The sequence below is a fragment of the Eubalaena glacialis genome, chromosome 17 (assembly GCF_028564815.1).
Source record: "Eubalaena glacialis isolate mEubGla1 chromosome 17, mEubGla1.1.hap2.+ XY, whole genome shotgun sequence".
Taxonomy (NCBI): domain Eukaryota; kingdom Metazoa; phylum Chordata; class Mammalia; order Artiodactyla; family Balaenidae; genus Eubalaena; species Eubalaena glacialis.
Window position 1 is genome coordinate 4033481 of NC_083732.1, and position 18581 is coordinate 4052061.

General features: G+C 47.2%; 1 protein-coding gene across 1 annotated transcript in view; it reads left to right on the forward strand.

The window, feature by feature from the left end:
* Positions 1-1162: 1162 nt before the first annotated feature.
* Positions 1163-18581, forward strand: part of RP1 (RP1 axonemal microtubule associated) — a 46789-nt gene continuing 29370 nt past the window's right edge. The window contains exon 1 of the mRNA XM_061171941.1: positions 1163-1179. The gene's annotated coding sequence lies outside the window, so the exon portion shown is untranslated. The remainder of the gene's footprint in view (positions 1180-18581) is intronic.

Below are 18581 nucleotides of genomic sequence, written 5' to 3' on the forward strand. Positions count from 1 at the left end.
GGAGAATTGTATGGAAATTCCTCAAAAAGCTAAAACTAGAACTACCGTATGATCCAGCAATCCCACGTCTGGGTATTTATCCAAAAGAACTGAAATCAGATCTCAAAGAGATATTTGCCCTCCCATGCTCATGGCAGCTCTTTACACAATAGCCAAGATATGGCAGCATCCCAGGTGTCCATTGACAGAGGAACGCATAAAGGACGTGAAGTCCATACACATGTGAAAAAAGAAGAAGATCCTGCCATTTGCAGCAACATGGATGAACCTGGAAGATGTTATGCTAAGTGAAACAAGCCAATTACAGAAGGACAAATACTGCATGATTCTACTTACATGAGGAATCTAAAATAGTCAAACTCATAAAAGCAGAGAGTACAAGAGTGGTGGCCAGGGGGTGAGGGAGGAGAAAGGAGAGCTCTTCAATGGTTGGAAGGTGTCAGCTCTACTTGATGAGTGAGTTCTAGAATCTGCCGTACGACGTGGTGCCTGCACTTTACAGTGTGGTGTGCACTTCAAGATGTGTTAGGAGGGTCGGTCTCATGGTGAGTATTTTTACCATAAAAACAAACAAACAACAAACAGAAACAAAGGGACACAAGGAAACTCTGGGAGGTGATGGATCAGTCTGTTCCCTCGATTGTGGTGATGGTGTCATGGCTGTTGTGCAGATGTTCAAACTCATCACATTGTACACATCAGATAGATGCAGCTCCTTGTGTATCAGTTACACCTCAATAAAGCTGTTAAAAAAACATAAAACAGTACGAGACTTCAACCAGGGGTTCTGGTGACCGAAATGAAGGTAATGAAGATGACAAGGGATTTATCACCCTCTGGGGCCCCTACCTCCCTGGGCTACTGGCAGCACTCACAGCTCCTCTCTGCCTGGGCTGAAGACATACTTACATGGGTGTTGAGAGAGTGACAAGTGAAGCTAATGCTTGCATATTAATGTCTAGTACAAAAGATTACTGGCTTGTGAACTGTTAGAAGTCAGGGTTTGTTTTTTTTTTTTCTCCGCAGGCCCACGTCTTAAATGGAGCAGGCATTTAACAGATGTCGGCTGCGTTGAACCAATCTACTTGTTATGGGGACTTGACCTCCACTTCATGGTGTCTTACTCAACGAAAACATAGTTTTCAAGATAAATATTCAAAACATCAACTTCAAAATAAGGTAAAAAGCTCCCATGTTCACATGCCACATTCTATTTGTATGCCACAGACGATCTATTGAACAAAATGGGTTATTTCGTTGGCCATTTAATAAAGTTTTATTGAAAGTAGATTATTTGGTTGCATGGTATAGGCAACTAGAAAGGAAAAGCAGTTATAAGTGCTGTAGTCTGGATGTTTCTTCATCAGAATAAGGAGAATGTGCTCTCTGATACCTCCTGACAGTCGTGACTCTCGGACCAGCTCTGGTCTTGGCTAGCGTGCGCCTGTGAGTCACATGCAGTGCTTGCTGTTACTCCAGGTAATCCCGGTGACGATGCAAACGTCACTGTTCCCTCCGACCAGCACGGACAAGAGCCAGGTTTACTCCCAAGCAGTGTCCCTGAGCCACAGGCTCCCTAGGATGCCAGGCCCTGGGCTCTGATGCTTCCTTTAAGAAATTCTGGAGGCAACTGAGGAATTTCGTTTTGGAAATTACAGGTAAAATATATGCTTTTTTTCTCCTTGCCCTTATAAAAACAGGAAATGGTAATTAAAATTTTAAGCTTTATCACTGGGTTTTTAAAAGGGAGGATGTCTTAAACTTGTATTGAAATGTGGAAGATTGCCTAATTGTGTGGAAAGTACGCCAACGATGGTAAAGAAAGCAGGAAAGGCCGGAGCTAAATCATTTTTAGTCTTGGTTGCTGTGGGGAATGAACTTATTTTTCTTGTGGGGAACTGTTGCAGATGTTTCTAAGGAATTCTAGCTTTCAGAGATTGTTTGGACAACTGTTCTCAAGTTCAGGAACCTGTGGGCCGTGCACAGGACTTGGAATCGATCCTCAGGGCCCTCGGGGACCAATGGAGGGTGGTCAGAGGAATAATATGATCAGCCTTAGGTTTTAGAAAGAATAACTGACATTTTTTAAACTATGGAGGCAAACAGGAGAGTGACTTACAGTAGGGCCAGACCAGACGGAGGCATGACGACCAGTGAGGAGGCCGTGGGGAAGTCTGATGTGGGTTGACTCCTAGGGAGGCGAAGGGCCGGATCGGAGAGCATGAAACGAATCTTCAGAGCACGATAAGGAGCAGTGATGCGTGTAGGGACTCAGTCTCCAGCGGGAGAAGGCAGAGTTTGACACGGCTCTGCGGTTTCTAACCTGGATGACGTTAACTTCTCATGTTCTTGCAACTGCAGTTTTTCATGTTCAATGAGTAACACTGAAGCGGCAAACATACTCCTAGTGTGCAGAACAGGTGAGTTGAGAGGAGAAGCTTCCGGGGCATCCTGGCGAGAGCGTGGGATGTGGAGTGGGGGGCACCCCCTGGGTGTGTACCTGCGGCAGCCTGAGTCTGCTACGGGAATGTTAGCCGCTGTCTTAGAGGTTTTTCTGGCTGTCCAAGTGGAAGTCCGCTGTCATTTCGATTAAGTTCCTAGCTGCTCTGTCTGCTGTGGGGCTGCAAGGAGCATCAGGAATCCACTCCCCACCTCCTCCCCCGCCAGCTCACATCAGATGCGGACAGACCAGAGTCTTGGGGTCTTCTGGCTGCAAGAGCGCCGGTGGGAAGCCCCCCTGCTCTCGCTCAGGGCTGAGTTCACTGGACACGCTCCCCAAGGGAGGAGGATGTGGCCGGTGTGAGTTTCCCGTGAGGCAGCATCGCAACGTGGTCCAGGATGCCTGCCCCAGTCCTTCACCCAGGGCGGATTATTTCTTCTCCTCCTCCTGTTTCCCAATCCGTCAGTTGGGAACAATAACGGTAGGGCTGGGGAGGGCACCACGTACGGTGGTCAGTACCTTGTGAGGGCCCAACACGTGAACAAAGATCTCGTTTCTTCTGGTCTGGTAGGTCGACGTCATTCAGGTGGGGAGACCCACATGGCCAGTGGCACATCTGGTGTCATCGCTATGTGGTGGCATTCAGTGGCTTTATGTGGGGCTAGCGCGGGAGCCTCCGCGTGGGCATGCAGGCTCTAGCACCCTTCCCCCAACGCCCAAGCATCGGGGACGGGGCCACTCCGCATCCTCAGGAGGTGTGATGCAGAGTTTGGATGCTGAGAGACCACAGCGGATTGCGGGGAGCGCCAGGCAGGGAAACTATTTGAGCCCCGTTATCCCAGGAGCTGGGGATCCTCAGAAGAGGGTTTTGTCAAGCTGGCTCCACTGAGCTGAGCAGAAGCTTCTACTCCTGAACTTGTTAATAAATCCTTAACCTCCTTATTTCATTTGGCATATCTGAAATTAATGGCATAGCACTTTCACAGGAATATACCATGAAGTCTCTTTCTTCCTTTTGGCCAACCAGAGTTTATATATTTAAAACCTGTGATGTGGGTTCTGAGTAAACTCAGAGCAACAGTTCAAGTTAGTTGCCATAAGCACCGTAGCAATAGGTGTTCAGTGTCTGTTGACATTTACTTTCTTTAGTCTCAGACAGATTTCATAGCAACATAACACAAAAGCCGAACGGCATCCCTGGAAACTTGTAAGCACAGCGAAGGCCTGGATATACCACAGTGGAAGGATTCCTCAGTACAGGTAAACGCCAGAGAAGTTTGGCAAACATGACTTAACCGGTCAAGCCGTGTAGAAAGGGAACATCGCAGATGGTCAGCTTGTAAAAAATAAACTGTGGCTTTTCAGGTGATTAATAGGCAGAGTGTGTAAACTCTGGCCATTGGATTATCTTATTCCAGGTTAATCTACATAATCACAAAATAATTTTAGCAATTAGAAAATGGAGAAAAGATCAATGACAAATATCATTGCTAGAACATTCTATGAGGAATGTTGGTGAATGCCATATTCCAATTATTTATATATCCTGATAACATATGAATTAATACCATGGTGTTGTACATACAATAACTATACTCAGATAATGAAAATACACTCAAATATAAATGAAAATAATTTTTGACTTTTTTTGAGAAGGTATTTCAAATTTTTATGGCATATCAGGGACATTAACATAAATATCACTTATTGCAATAAAGTACCGTAGCTACAGAAGGCATATGAGATTGGCTGTCGAAGAACAGATGGTCCCCTAATATACCTAGAGAAAGATGAGATCTTAATAGTTAGTATTAAGTAATTTAAAATGAAGCTTTCTGAATATCCAAAGCTTCCACAGAAGCTTTCTGAAAAATCACAGTTTTAAATCAAATGATTTAAAACTCAGAGTTTCAAATTTCTTGTCTTAATTACGTTCATCTATGAAACTAGTGAATATGGGTATAACATTTTTACGCCCATTAAGAAAATGATGACTGATTGATGATTGCTTTTTATTAAACAATTAATAAAGCTACCTGACATTTCAGAGAAGGCATCTTTGGATATTGAAATGATAACATTTGTCTATGATAAATAAGCCAGTCTCTGAAAGAAAAGAAAGATTTTTAGTAATGTTAGAGCTGGTAAAGTGTCACTATACATTTATAATAGTCATCTAAGATTTCAATATTAATTGATCAGAAAAGCATTTTCATAGCAGGTACTAGACACATGGCATCTTCTTCAACATAGAAGAGAAAAGCAGGGTTTCAAAGGTCTTTGAAGGTCCCCAAGGGAGTTCTGTGCAAAGAGCACAGGGCCAGGCAAACATCTATTTCTACAGATTTTGCCCTGGCTGGTGATGCAGGTGCTTGTCAACAGGCCTAACCCTAACCCCAACCCTAACCTAACCCCAACCCTAACCCAACCCTTTCCGAGGCCCCTGTAAGCTCTAACCCTAACCCTAACCCTGACCCTGAACCTGACCCTAACCCTAACCCTAACCCTAAACACTCAAGGTGGCCCAGCAGTAACTGTGGACTCTTTCCCTTAAGTCTGCCCCCTGTTATCTGCCCCCTGGTCTCACCACTCTGACAAGGAAGGAAACCAAATCCCAAGAAAGAAAGAGGAAAACATAACTGGATTCCCTTTAAGCCCAGGGCAGAAGGGTCAGCCCGGGGGCTGCCTCTGGTTGCTGGGGGGCTTCCTAAGGAGATGGGAGATCGGGAGCAGGTCCAGAGGGGGGCGCTCCTGGGCCTCCCTCACCCTCCACCCCGCCCCCCCCGCCCGGGTCACACTGGGAAGCTGGGTCCCGAGATATGCTTGCTTGTTGGGATGGGCCTCTGAGAACCCCCGTGCAGAGGACTGTCTTTCCCCCCCTGAGTCTCCATTTCCATGTGTGTGATGCAGAACAAGGACGTCTTCTGTAGGCTTGTTTGATTTTTAAGAGTCAGCACATTTTAAATGCCTTACAAGCATTAGCTATTGTTGTATCTTTTTTTAACAGTTAAATCTTCACACCATGACCCCAAGGCCCATACATTTGTCCAACAAAAAGAAAGAGCAGGAAAGGACTAACCTGTAAGCAGTAATGTTGGCTATTTCATCAGAAATGTAAGCTCACCCCAGGAGGAGCTACCTCAGGTTACGTTGATGAGACAGACTTGATGGCCATGGCTTTTCCTCAGAGAAATGGCGACTCTCCCTAGAACATTCCAGGCCAGGTCTTCTGTGGGTGGGGCTTGAGGCTTCCATCCTGCCCTGTATTCATGACGTCAGGGCCGGAAAGCACAGGGAACACACAGCGTTCTGTGCACAGATGTACAGCAGTGGTCTTCGGCCTCTGGAGGCCTGTTTCTGAATGCAGACTTTTTGGCCAGGAGGATTTCTCTCATTCGGTCATTACAGGGTCTGATGGCCACACTAAAATGGATGTTGCCATTCTGGGGGGACAGAATGGTGAGGGGTGAGGCAGAGGGGTGAGGCTGGGCTCTGGAGCCAGGGCCTGGCCTGGGTCTGAGACCCGGACCCATGGCTTCCTGGCGCCGCCTGGGGGAGTTTCTCAAGCTCTCTGAGCCGCGGTTTCCTTCCTGGTACAACAGGGAGGGTAGCGGAACTGACCTCGGATGGTCGTCGTGAAGGAAAGGCGTGCCCAGCAAGTGTTAGCCGGGGCCGCGTGTCACGTCACCTTCACGAAACCTTTCTCCACAGCTGCCTTCTGAGGTCAGGTCCGCCCCCAGGGCCCCGGAAATGGCCATTTAGTGGCGCCAGCAGAGCCTGCAATGACAGGGCGCTAGGACACTCACTAATACAGGTGTCCACCTAACAAGACCCTGGGCCCTGAACGAGCCCAAGCAGGCAGGCCTGTCTGGAGCCTAGAGCCCCCCAAGCCCGGCTCTGTGCCCCCAGAGAGCATCCGTGAGCGACCGCGTTCCTGCCAAGCCCGCCACTACACGTCTTCTGCTGGTGGAGTGGGTGAGCCCCCTCCTGCCCGGACAGAGGCAGCCCTGATGTCTGGGCGGAGTCCCTACACGCCGATGGACAGCGTGCGGGCCTGGCCTGCTGAGGTTTTAGCTGCTTGCGATGGGCACGTCGTCCTGTGCCCGGCAGTCTTCCCGGCACCTCGCACACCGAGGGCTCACAGTCAGGGCTCCTCTTTCCGAGACCCGCCTAAGAGGCCCCGCTCTACAGAAATCCTCCGCCACCTGTAGACCCCGTCCGCCGACACACGCACGTCCGCTACCCTTCCTCCTGGGACGCTGGAGGCCCCCGGCGTCCCCGCCCTGCTGATGCCCAGATGAGCACCCACACGTTGGAGGAATCAGCCACCTGATCAGGCCCTGACGTCATGAATACAGGGCAGGGTGGAAGCTCCGCAGCTTCTCCCCAGCTCTGCCCATCCTCAAGGAGCCGGGCCAGGAGCGCAGAGCACGGCCCGCCGCCAGGACTCGGCCGTGGGTACCCGCCTCGCGTCCGTGAACCCGGCCTGCTCAGGACACGGGGCGTTGGGAGCCGGGGAAGCAAGTTCCGAGGTTCCAAGTGGAAGTGGGCCCCGAGCACAGCCCCGCCACGGACTCAGTGAGCGCCGCGGACTGAGCTGCGTCTCTGATCTGGTTTCGTGGTCTGTGCAGCGGCGCTGAGGTCCCATCGCAGGCCCTCCCCCTCGGCCCTCCCTCCCAGGCAAAGGAAAGCGCACCTTTCAGGCTGTGGAGGATGCAGGATCCCCAAGGAAAGCCCCGCCTCCCCCTCCTCCCCCGGAAGGACTGGCCAGAGCGGGTGCGGCCCAGATCAAAGCCGTCCACTTTGAGCATCTCCTTTTTAAAATAATTTAAAATTTGTATTGGAGTACGGTTGATTTATAATGTTGTGTTAATTTCTGCTGTACGGCCAAGTGAATCAGTTATACATATACATGTATCCACTCTTTTTTAGATCCTTTTCCCATGCAGGCCATTACAGAGTATTGAGTAGAGTTCCCTGCGCTCTACAGTGGGTCCTTACTAGTGATCTGTTTTATATATAGTCGTGTGTATGTGTCAGTTCCAGTCTCCCACTTGGAGCATCTCCTCTTGGTGGCTGCTTGTTCCTTCCTTCCTAAGAGCTGTCTTCATTCAGTTGGCTCCTTTCTCCCTATCTGAGCTGTGACTTTGTGACCTAGGCTGGCCCAGGAGAGCTCCGGTGGTGGCCGGGCAGTAGAAAGGGTCAGCGCTGAGCTCAGAGCCCCTACCATCTCCCCAGACCCTGGGCCTCCCCTCCTTGTTCCAAAGTGAAGGGGAAAAGATAAGAGATTACATGCTGAGGAGTTATCTACAAAGGGCTCAAATAAGCAAGTGCTACAAGCCACAGAGACAAAACAACCTTACAGGACCAGGAAAGTGCTGAGGTGCGTGGGACTACCAGAGGAGGGTTCCAAAGCCCGACGGGGTTGGGGGTCCTGGCTGAGTCCATGGTGGAGGTGAAGCTCGGAGGCTCGCCTGGTCCCACCCTAGTGTAGCGGGAGGGGTTAGAGCTGACCGGTCCCCTTGCAAGTTCTGCCTGGAGCTCTGGGCCCACCCTTTGTCCTGGGTTTTCCCTGATTTTCTTACAGTTGATCTGAAATCCCTGTAGCTCAAAAGGCAATCTGACTTCTGCTTCTCCAAAGACAAATCTCAAGGGAAAAACTCTTCAATATAGGCAATTATTTTGTCTCCTTACATCTAAGTGCCTATTTGACATATTTTGTCAAACTTCCTTTAGTCACAGAATGTAATATTGTTATTCATCAGTTAAGGTCTTTAGACATACAGAGGGATGCCTACACCTGGCAAAATGAGTAGAGAACTTCTGGTAAAAGGGCCAACTTATTATGGGCATCAATACCTAAGCAATTTTTTTTTTTTTATAGCCTCAGATCCAAATACCTTTCAGGAAACTACAAAAGGCTTTATTTTTACAGTTTAATTCAAAGCTTATCAAGGTCACAGGCATTTCACTTATTATCAGAGGGCTTCCTGAGGAAAAGTAGAGTAAAAATAGAGGCATGCAGTTTGCACAACATTACTTTTTAATAGGTGGGAAGGAGAAGGAAAAATATTCCTACTGGTTTGAGGTAATTATTTTCAGCGTAATGGTCTTTGAATACAGTAAGCAGTGGGAAGCAAAATGACCTCACTTTGTAGATTCAGGAAAAAAAAATCACTCTTGTGGGAGAGGAATCTATTATAAAGTATTGGATTTGAGAATGTTTCACAAAATTTCAGGGTCCTCTGAAGCATTTCTGTAAAATCTTTAGGAGTAATGTCTGTGGTTGGTGTGATGTATCTGTGATTGTTGCATTAGATCAGGCATTGCCGAAACATCCAAACTATTTATTTTACTGTCTGAATGTGTGTATTGGGGGTGGGGGAGGTGGAGGGAGATTTGTTTCAAGCCCAATGCCTGGCACACAGTAATGCTTATCTCAGATAATTCTGGCTGCACATAACTGAAACATGAAAAATAGATATAAATATGTTTCTTTCTTATTAAAAAATATGAATCCACAGTGCAGGGCTGATTTGGTGGATCTACAATGCAAGACCAAGGATTCTTCTGTCTTTTCGCTCTGCTGTGACTGGCTACCATTCCCTTGGACTGCCCTGTGGTCCAAGATGGCTGCTGGAGCTCCGGCCATTGAACCACATTCCAGGACAGAAAGGAAGAAGAAGGAAAATGAAAATAGAATCCCTCCGTATTTAGGAGTCTTCCTGAAAGAACCATACAACACTACTGCTTCCAACTCTGTGGTTAGACCCGGAAGCAGATGGCTGTGATGGACACTGGCAAATGTGCTTGGCTTAAAGTACTTAAAGGGCTGGAGTATTAAGAAAAAAATGAATGTGAAGAGTATGTGCCTGGCACATACTAAGTACTCAATAAATATTAATGGTAATTATTAATAATGCAAAGAGCAGAACAGAAATCTTAAAAGTGATGTGGAAAATCCAGTGGCCCATATGCCTTTATTCCTGGGTTGTCTTGAGGGCGGGGAGAGGGCAGCTAGTATCACAGTATTAATCCTTGCAGAGTGTGGTCGTCCTTTTTCAGAAACCAGTTTGATCAGTATTTAATGGTCTGTGTCTCTTTCCTTTCGTATAGTTTGCAGTATTTGTCAAACTGTTCTCAGCGATTTTCAAACAAATAAGCAAACGCACAGAACACGCCTTCTCCCAGAAACCTAGCAAGCAAACGTTGTTGAAAAGGAAAACTGACTCTCGGTCTAGATGAAATAGTCCGCGCTTAGTCATCAGTTCTGCCTTTGGCCTGCTATGTTGAAATAGGAAACAGAAAGGATGCCATTAGGCCCAACAGAAATCCAAATATAACTGAGGTTTGGAAGTGACTCATCAGCGGAGGGTTCCTTTATGACCTGCGCTGCTGCCACTGCTCCAGACATTGCCTCCCCAGCCCCGTGTGGCCTTGACCAGATGTGTCACCAAGAGCCCTCTGGCTCTCCTCTCTGCCCGGGTAGGCGGTCCCCTCCCCTGGACTCACTCTGTGCTGATCCTGCTGGCACGTGACACCTCCCTCCCCGACCCGCTTTGCTGGGGTGCTGACACCTCGCCCTCATTCCTGTCCCCTCCAGCCCTCCCCTGGCCCACGGACCAGTCCAGTTTCCCCAGGGCGGCCTCTGTGTTTCTGCAGCCTGCACCACACTGGTAATTACTTGCTTAGAGCTGATCTTCCCTGGGAGACGTGAATTCCGGTCCCAGGGACTGTGTCTTCCTGTTCACGGCTGTGTCCCATACCTCGTGTCCCCTCCCATGGCCGTAGAAAGGTTCCAAGGCCAGGCATGGACTCAGGGCCTCTGTACAGTCCACGCCTACACGGAACCTGGGGAGTTTGGGTGGGAGGGCCAGTGAGATCAGTTAGTTCACCCAGCCTTTTTCAGATGAGGCAATGGTACTAGTTTGGTGGGCCTGTCGAACAAAGTGCCACAGACTTGGTGGTTTGCACAACAGAAATTTACTGTCTCACAGTTCTGGACACTAGAAGTCCAAGGTCAGTGTCAGTGCGGCTGGTTCCTACTGAGACCGTAAGGGTCTGTTCCCTGCCGCTCTCCCAGCTTCTGGGCTTTGCTGGCAGTCTCTGGTATCCTTTGGCTGATAGAAGCGTATTCTGATCTCTGCCTTTGTCTTCACATGATGTTCTCCCTGAGGGCCCGCCAGTGTCCACATTTCCCTCTTATAAGGTCACCAGTCATACTGGGTTAGGGCCCACCCTAGCACCTCATTTTAACTTGATCATCTGCAAAGACCCTGCTTCCAAGGAAGGGACCATCCACAGGTACTGGGGGTCAGGACTCAACATCTCTTGGGGGGAAACAATTCAGCCCAGAATGATGACTAAGTTCATCACACATTGTCCTCTCTGTTGAAAGATGATGCTACTTACCCACCATTTTTAAAATCTGGGGGTTGTGTTATTTCCCTAGGTTTAGTCTTATTTGTGTGGTTTTTTTCTTTTTTTTTTTTTTGTGAGCAAGAACCATAAGTCAGAGGAAAACCTGGGTTATAAATTAAGAGGTTGGTTTGCTCGGGTAATGGAGCTTGTTTGCTAAGTTTGGAAAATTGTCTTCATATGGTGTTTTCTTTTTTTTAAAAATTAATTAATTAATTTTTTTGGCTGTGTTGGGTCTTCATTGCTGCATGTGGGCTTTCTCTAGTTGCATCGAGCGGGGGCTACTCTTCGTTGCGGTGCGCGGGCTTCTCACTGCGGTGGCTTCTCTTGTTGCGGAGCACGGGCTCTAGGCACATGGGCTTCAGTAGTTGTGACTCGTGGGCTCAGTAGTTGTGGCTCGCGGACTCTGGAGCGCAGGCTCAGTAGTTGTGGCGTACGGGCTTAGTTGCTCCGCGGCATGTGGCATCTTCCCGGGCCAGGGCTCGAACCCGTGTCCCCTGCATTCGCAGGCTTATTCTTAACCACTGCACCACCAGGGAAGTCCCCATATGGTGCTTTCTACTGACATTAGACCCACTTGGTTCCAAGAAAGGCAGCCACAGGAGTGCCTTTGTTCTCATGGATCGATAAACAATTATTTAGAGAAAGTGACCTTGTCCACAAGTTAATGAAAGTCACCCAACCTTTGAAATTAGGAGTAATTCAAGTTTTGCCCCATATTAGCTGTGTGGCCCTCAGCAAGTCGTTTCATTGTCTGGACATCAGTGCACTGTCCGGGACGTTCTGGCACTGGATCAGGTAACCTCTAAGGACCCCTCTGGCTGGAAGCTTCTGTGGATTATGTGGTTCTTTCAGTGTTGAAAGCAGAAAAGTTCTGTGAGGAATTGGGCTGTGCAAGTATAGAAAGGGATCAATCAAGTGCTATCAATCAAGCACTTTTCCTATCCATTATCAGCGGTAGACATGAGCTGGCTCTAGCCTCAGCACAGAGGGAAGAGGTTTGGTCCCTGCCTTCGTCAACTTTTATGTGCTCAGCGTCTATTCCCTGCAAGGGACAGCCCAGCACACGGGACACGTGCCCTCTGCTAGCAGCACTGCTCCCCATCCGACCCCAGGGGTCACACGCTGGTGGGTTTGTGGTGTCAGAATTCTCAGGGGTTGAATGTGTCATTTTCATCCTCACAATGACCAATTTTTCAAACAGTTATTTCTGTAAGTCTCTGATAACATCTTCAGGAGCCTAATCCGAGTTTTTCCTTGTCCAACGGAGCCTTCAGGGTGTACACACTCACTCTTGATAATCTTGGCATAAAAACTCCTGCTAATGATAGCATCTTTACTATAAATAGAGGTTTTTAGATGCCCTCTCCTCCTATTGTCCTATCTCTTACAATACTCAATGCATCTTAACCCTTTTTCTTTATTTCGTCATAAAACCGTGACCCTTGATGGTTGGGAGGATAACACAATAGACCAGATGTCTTAACCATGTTTGGATAAATCAGTCATCACCTTCTTTTTCCAAGAAAAATGAGGCAGAGCAGCTTGAGTGAGGCGTAGACTCTGCTTTCCATTCGGTCTTTCCAAAGCAAACAGAAAAAAGAGGTAACCGTCTGCTAGCTGGGCCGGGTCAGTTGTGAGGAATCGGGTTTAAGGATGTGCAACCATCATTATTGTAAAAAGAGAGGGAGGCCACACTGTCAGTGTTTCGTCTCATTTAAAATTGAGACTGAAAATAACCACCTCAGGAGAAAAGAGGATTGATTCATGACCTTAGTTCTAGTTTAAGTTTGAGGGGAATATAGATTTTATATGAAGCTAGGGAGACAGGCTCTCAATACAGTGGCCTTTCCTTCAGATTGAAGAACGCTTAGATTTACATTTAAATAGTATGTGATTTCAGAACTTTGCTTTTTACAAAAACATATGATCTATGATGATGAGGCAAGGGGTGGATTTGTAGCAACACACCAGTAGAGTCATTCATCAAAGTGTCTCGTGTTCTGCGATGTACATCAGTCACTGGGTTAGGTGTTGAGCATGCACGATATCATTCAGAGCAAAACAACCTTAGGACATCAGAACAACTCCAGTTTACAGATGAAGAAAATGTAACATAGAGGGGGTTAAATAATCTCATCTTCGTCCAATTAGGAAATAGTATGCTCAGGATTCCAGCTTGCAGTAGGACCATTTGACTCAAGCCCTGAGCTCTTTCCGAAAACTCTGATGTCCTATTAATAGGGCCTTGATTTGTGTAAATGCTGCTGTCACACAGCTTTCTGAGCGTGAACATCAGATGAGTACAGAGCCCTTGTTCTGACGTGGATTCCCATGGCATCATTAATCTAAGCCAGGCCAGTCCTGGTGGAGTGAGAAGGAGAAGGATTGGAAATAGGCCGTCAGGGGCAGGCAGGGATGCAGGAAACGCAGTTCCTCAGAGTACTTTTAGGAGGATCCTGAAAATACACACATCATTATGATAAAAGGGAGAATAAAGGTGTCATGAACAATTTATGAAATAATGCCACTGGGGGCCTAAGGAGGGAGAGATCCTGGCGCCAAAGCCGTTCTGAACTCAGATCCACAGATGGCTATTGACGGTGGTGGGCTGTATCACGGGGCGAGAGGGTAAGGGCAGACCTGTTAGAGGAAGGGGCACGGGGGATGGGCCTGAAGGATGGTCGGGGTTTGGGTGAGAAGAAGCACGTGTGGGAGATGGCATTCCAAGCAGAGGGAATGATAAGCAAGAGGCATAAGAATGGGAACCTTTTCTGTAGAGAAGCACCGCTTGGGACAAATACTGGGAAAAGCAGCCCTAAGCTCGTAAGACTGGGGCCTGGGAGCATTGCCATCCAGGGATTTCAAACTTGAAGCCCATTCCTAGCTCACTGGGAAGCCTAGGAATGGGCCTCAGTTTGTCTATGACGTTTTATTGACACCTTGAGCATATGCCCATGTTTCGGTTATTTTTGCTACATGATGAACCACTCCGATGCGAGCTAACACACTGACTTAAAACAGCAACAACTTATTGTTTCCCGTGATTCTGCCATCTGGGATTGCTCAGCCAGGAAGCAGAAATTTGCCCCAGAACCCCAGCCTGGTGTTTGGGGCCCTGTCGCCTATTTTGAGGCCTCCTTTATGTTTTGTGCCTGCCCTCCTGCTGAGAGTTTGAAGTAACAGCCAACCTGTCAAGGGGTTCCCCACCAAAGGCCACCTCTGGGGATATTTCCACAATTCACGTAGAAATTCCTGTTGCTGTCAAGCACAGAATTTATAGAAAAGAGTGGACATGGGACTTTCCTGGCGGTCCAGTGGTTAAGACTCTGCCTTCCACTGCAGGGGGTGCGGGTTCGATCCCTGGCTGGGGAACTAAGATCCCGCACACCACACAGAGCGGCCAAAAAAGAAAAAAAAAGAAAAAAGAGTGGACATCTTGAGGACCAGTTTGATTCTTGTATCTGGAGCTAATTATGGGCTTTGTCCTAAGGCAACACGCCTCCACTTTTAGATGAATTGAAGTAGCGGATGCACGACTGTGGCTCAGGGATTCTGCAGGATCACATCTTTCATTCCAAAACTCTATTCCACTAGACGATGGTCTTCTGATGACTTGGAATTAAGGGTCCTGAGTTAGTTGTTCCCTAAGGTACCAAAACTATGGAGATGGAGAAAAGCCAGTGAGGCAGTCCGGAAAGAGCAGTGTACTCGACAACTTGAAGCATGGAAAACGTCCAGTTCTGTTGCACCGTGACTGACTGGTGAGAGGGGAGCTCTTTCTCACCCGAGGGTGTGGACAGAGAGAAGGAAGACGCCGCTTTCTCAATCACTCTTAGCTGCTTTAGGAAGTTCCCAGCCTATGTGCTATTTGCACGTCCTAAGGAGAAAATGAATGAGCGAGTGTCAGCCTCTTACCACTGACCCGTGCTGGTGAGCTGGCAACAGCTGTTCGCCTAACAAGTCCATCAGCAGCTGCGCAATTGAATGTTCCTGCTTCTCTTGCATCACTTAGTGGCAACCTAATTGACACCGCGCCTCTTCTCACGCTTTAAAGACATTCTTCAAAGGTACCGTAGATACCAGAAAAGTCATTGTCAGCTATGTTAAAAAAAAAAAAATGATGCCACATGGGTGACAAGGACAAGATTCTAACTTACAGCTCCCCATTTTTACTTGGGATCAGAGTGTAACTGATCATCTTTGTGATGGATGTGTAACACTTCTGGTCATATCCAAAACTGCAGGGAAAATGGTAGAAGTCTGGAAGTGAAAACACCGGGAAGTGATTTATTTCAGAGCCAGAGCTAATCTCTTTCCACTTTGGGTCCGGAAATTCCTGGGCTTTGCGTCCTTGATAAGACTCCAGGCAGCGCAGGCCGACAGGGGTGTGGCGGTAAGGCGATCTAGGTGTGGATGGTGTTATCAACAGCCCCAGGTTAAGTGTGACAGACATTTCTGAAAATCTGGCTTGATTCAATTGATCAGAATATGTTTTAGATTTCTTTGCAGTGCTGTCATTTCTAGTTGCTCTATCTACTATTCTACAATTTTAAATATGAAATGAAAGCTTCTTTAAATAAGAGAAAGCTATCTGAAAGGATGGGAAAAAACTGCCTATTTTTTGGTGTAAAAAATGTCAGTTATTCATATGTGATTTCCATATAAGGGAGAAAACGTCACTGTCGTATTAACTAAAATATAAATGCAAGAAATAATGAATCTGCATTCAAAATTTATAGCCCATGTGGTTTTCCTTATATGAAAAAATACTTTTCTCCTTATGCAATGTTGAGAAAAATGTATTATTAAATTCACATTCCCTTCTTACCCGGTACCTACGTTATGGAGCAGTCACGAATGTTATAAATTGCTTATTAATAATTACGGCTAACATGATTTCTTAGTAGGTACTGTGCTACTTTACTGTGCTATTTAATCTCAAAATAATACCGTAAGCCATATACCACGATGACCTCCCCATACTGTAGATGATGAAATGGAGGCTTACACTGTGTAATCACCCAGGTCGCACAGCTGGAAGGTGTACAGGTGAGGCTCAAGTACAGGTGTGCCTGTGTCAAACCATGCATTTAATCAGTGTGCTCCGCCAGCCTTACACACAGTGCCTAGATGACCTCAGACTTGGGTAAATTCCATTGATGAGAAGCTTGGTAGACATTTCCAGAAAGGAGGAGGTGGAAGCATTTTCTAATTATAGAGGGAGGAATGGCTCAGAGTAATCAACTAATTTCTTAAAGAATTTTAGTTGACACAGCTCAGTTGAAATTTTACAAAAGCAATTCTGTATTTCATTTCTTTTTACCTCTGATTTTTGCTGTGGAAATGAAATATTTTAGAATTTCTAACAAAGGTCCTGGGATGATGTCATACTTCTCAAGTAAAAATATCCTCTATTATGGCTTCACAAAGTGTGCTGCTGCGTTCTTTTGTCCTGTTAATCAGAGGAAGGACTCCAGTTTGCTAAGCACAAGACCGGTGCTGGAAGCAGGTTACTTCATTTAATTCTCACCCCCGCTGTGTGAGCTGGGTGTGAGTGTGGCCATGTTTCAGCTGAGGAAGCTGTCTCAGGAAGGCTAAGTGCCTTAACAGGAGTTGTACCTACTGCAAACCACAGGGCTGGGATTCCAACTCTGCCGCATGCCCTTCTTAGAAATAGATTTATTGTCCCTTGAAAAGCGAGGGAAATCCGATTATTTCCCCAGATAAGCAGATTCTTAATTAACCTTCCAATTCTCTGTTTCAGTGCTTCATCTCTGTGGTTGGGTTACAGAGTCAATATGAGTCCCAATTCAAAATCTGCTGCAACTTCGAAAAGCTGCGTTGTCTGTTGTTTCAAGAACTGCCAATCTAATCAACATAGCTTTGTCTAGGAAGCTGAAATCAGGGCCTGAAGTGTCCAGATTTCCATTCTGTGTTATCTCAGTAGACACACAGCTGCAAATCTGTAGCTCCAGGCAGGCTCCTTTGATGATTCTCGACATTTCCCTCCAAATGAGAGGGCACAGGGAGCAAGCTGCTGATGAGTCTAGTCAGCATGTTTTACGCATAAAGATTCCAGAGGCTGAAACGTAGGCTCAGTTCCGCGGGCCGGAGAGCAGAGAGGTAGCAATGACTCGCCTTCCTGCCAGGCCTGCTCCTGCCCCGTCACTTTGGTTTAACGAAGGTTGGGTGTCAGGGAATTCCAACCCCCTCCCTTCGTTAAGTCTGGGGCCTTTGGGATTATTGAGTCGACTGCAGGAACGAGTCCTAATACTCCTCGTAGAAGTTCTGGGTCAGGTTCTTTAAAACACCCCGTCCCATTCGTCTGTTCAGCTCCTGAATCAAAGCCCTGGACGGTCCAGGGTCCCTGAAACCTCTGTGGAGTGGTCAGCAGCCTGCAGGCTGAGTATCAGGCGCTGCTTCTTCGTCCTGCTCTCTCCCCAGTTAGGGGAGCTGGGCTCTGTCTCTCCCACTCCGTACCCCGGTGTCCCCCGAGCCTCTGCGCGGGGTTCCGCATTCCTGTGAGTTAACGCCAGGCACCAATCTCTTCCTCACCGTCAGCCTGCGAGACTCCCCTCTTTCTCTCCAGAACCCCTAGAGGCAGGTCACCTCCTGGGAAGCGTGGAGCTCTGTTTCATCCTCATCCTCACATTCTGCCTGGTTCAGGAGCTACCTTCCGATTGGACTTGACCGAGGGCTGACCCTCTCTGACCAAGGTGCTGTCGTAACGGCACAGGGCAGCAGAAAAAGCAAGGGTTTGAGCCAGACGGACTTGACCGAGACACTGGTTCCAACCTGCATTGAACTTGCCGTTGGACCCTAAACAAGGGCTCCGTTTCCCCAGGGTTGTTGTAACGTCTGAGTCGATGCATATGAAGCCCCCGGTGTGAAACCTGGCGTGTGTTAGCCATCACTACTTCGTAGCGTTGATGATGTCTTTTCAATGAACTCTTTGGGCAGTTACAAATGTAACTCAGATGTTCTTAAGCCGCCCGGGATCGTTGGTAACACTGGAAACAAAGAGAACTCAAGTTCTCCTGTACCAGCCCAATGATCTTTAGAGGATGCCTATCTTGCTTTTGATGAAGTTTCACCTTTCTTAGGTATTTTAGAGGTAGATTGACAAGGAAGAGAAAATTCTCCCTTTAGCACTATATCTGGATGTTCAGCCAGGGAAGGCCAAGGGAGCCTTTGGAACTTACTGGAATGTTGGAAATTTAAGCTAAAGGGCTGGAAGTCTTGACAACTTGTGAAGGTCCATTAGACAGCAGGATGATTTTACACACGAAGGGCCTAGAGTCAAGACTTTTGGGTCATCGAAAATTAGACCGACGAACACTCATGAATGAGCTCTGCTGGCCCGGAAATGACCAAGGGCCGGAGGACTTTTTCCGTTTCTAATTTCTGTGAGTCTGTGGAAAGGTCTCTTTCTTTTTCGTATTTTCTAATATATGTATATTTTTTCTTTTAGCCTTCTTGGCACTTTTTTCCCTCACATATATTTATAGATTCTACTTACAAAGCTTAAAATGACAACAAAAATGCCATTTCATACACTAAGTTTAATCCATTTTAAATCCTGTCTTGCAAATTTCTCCTCCTACAAAGCAAAGCTGTCCCATCCTGTTGCCTTCTGTCTGTTGCTATTTTTGAATTACATTTACAGAAGAGTTCATCCACCTTTGATAAGGAATTTAATACCATTGGCAGGTCCACTTGT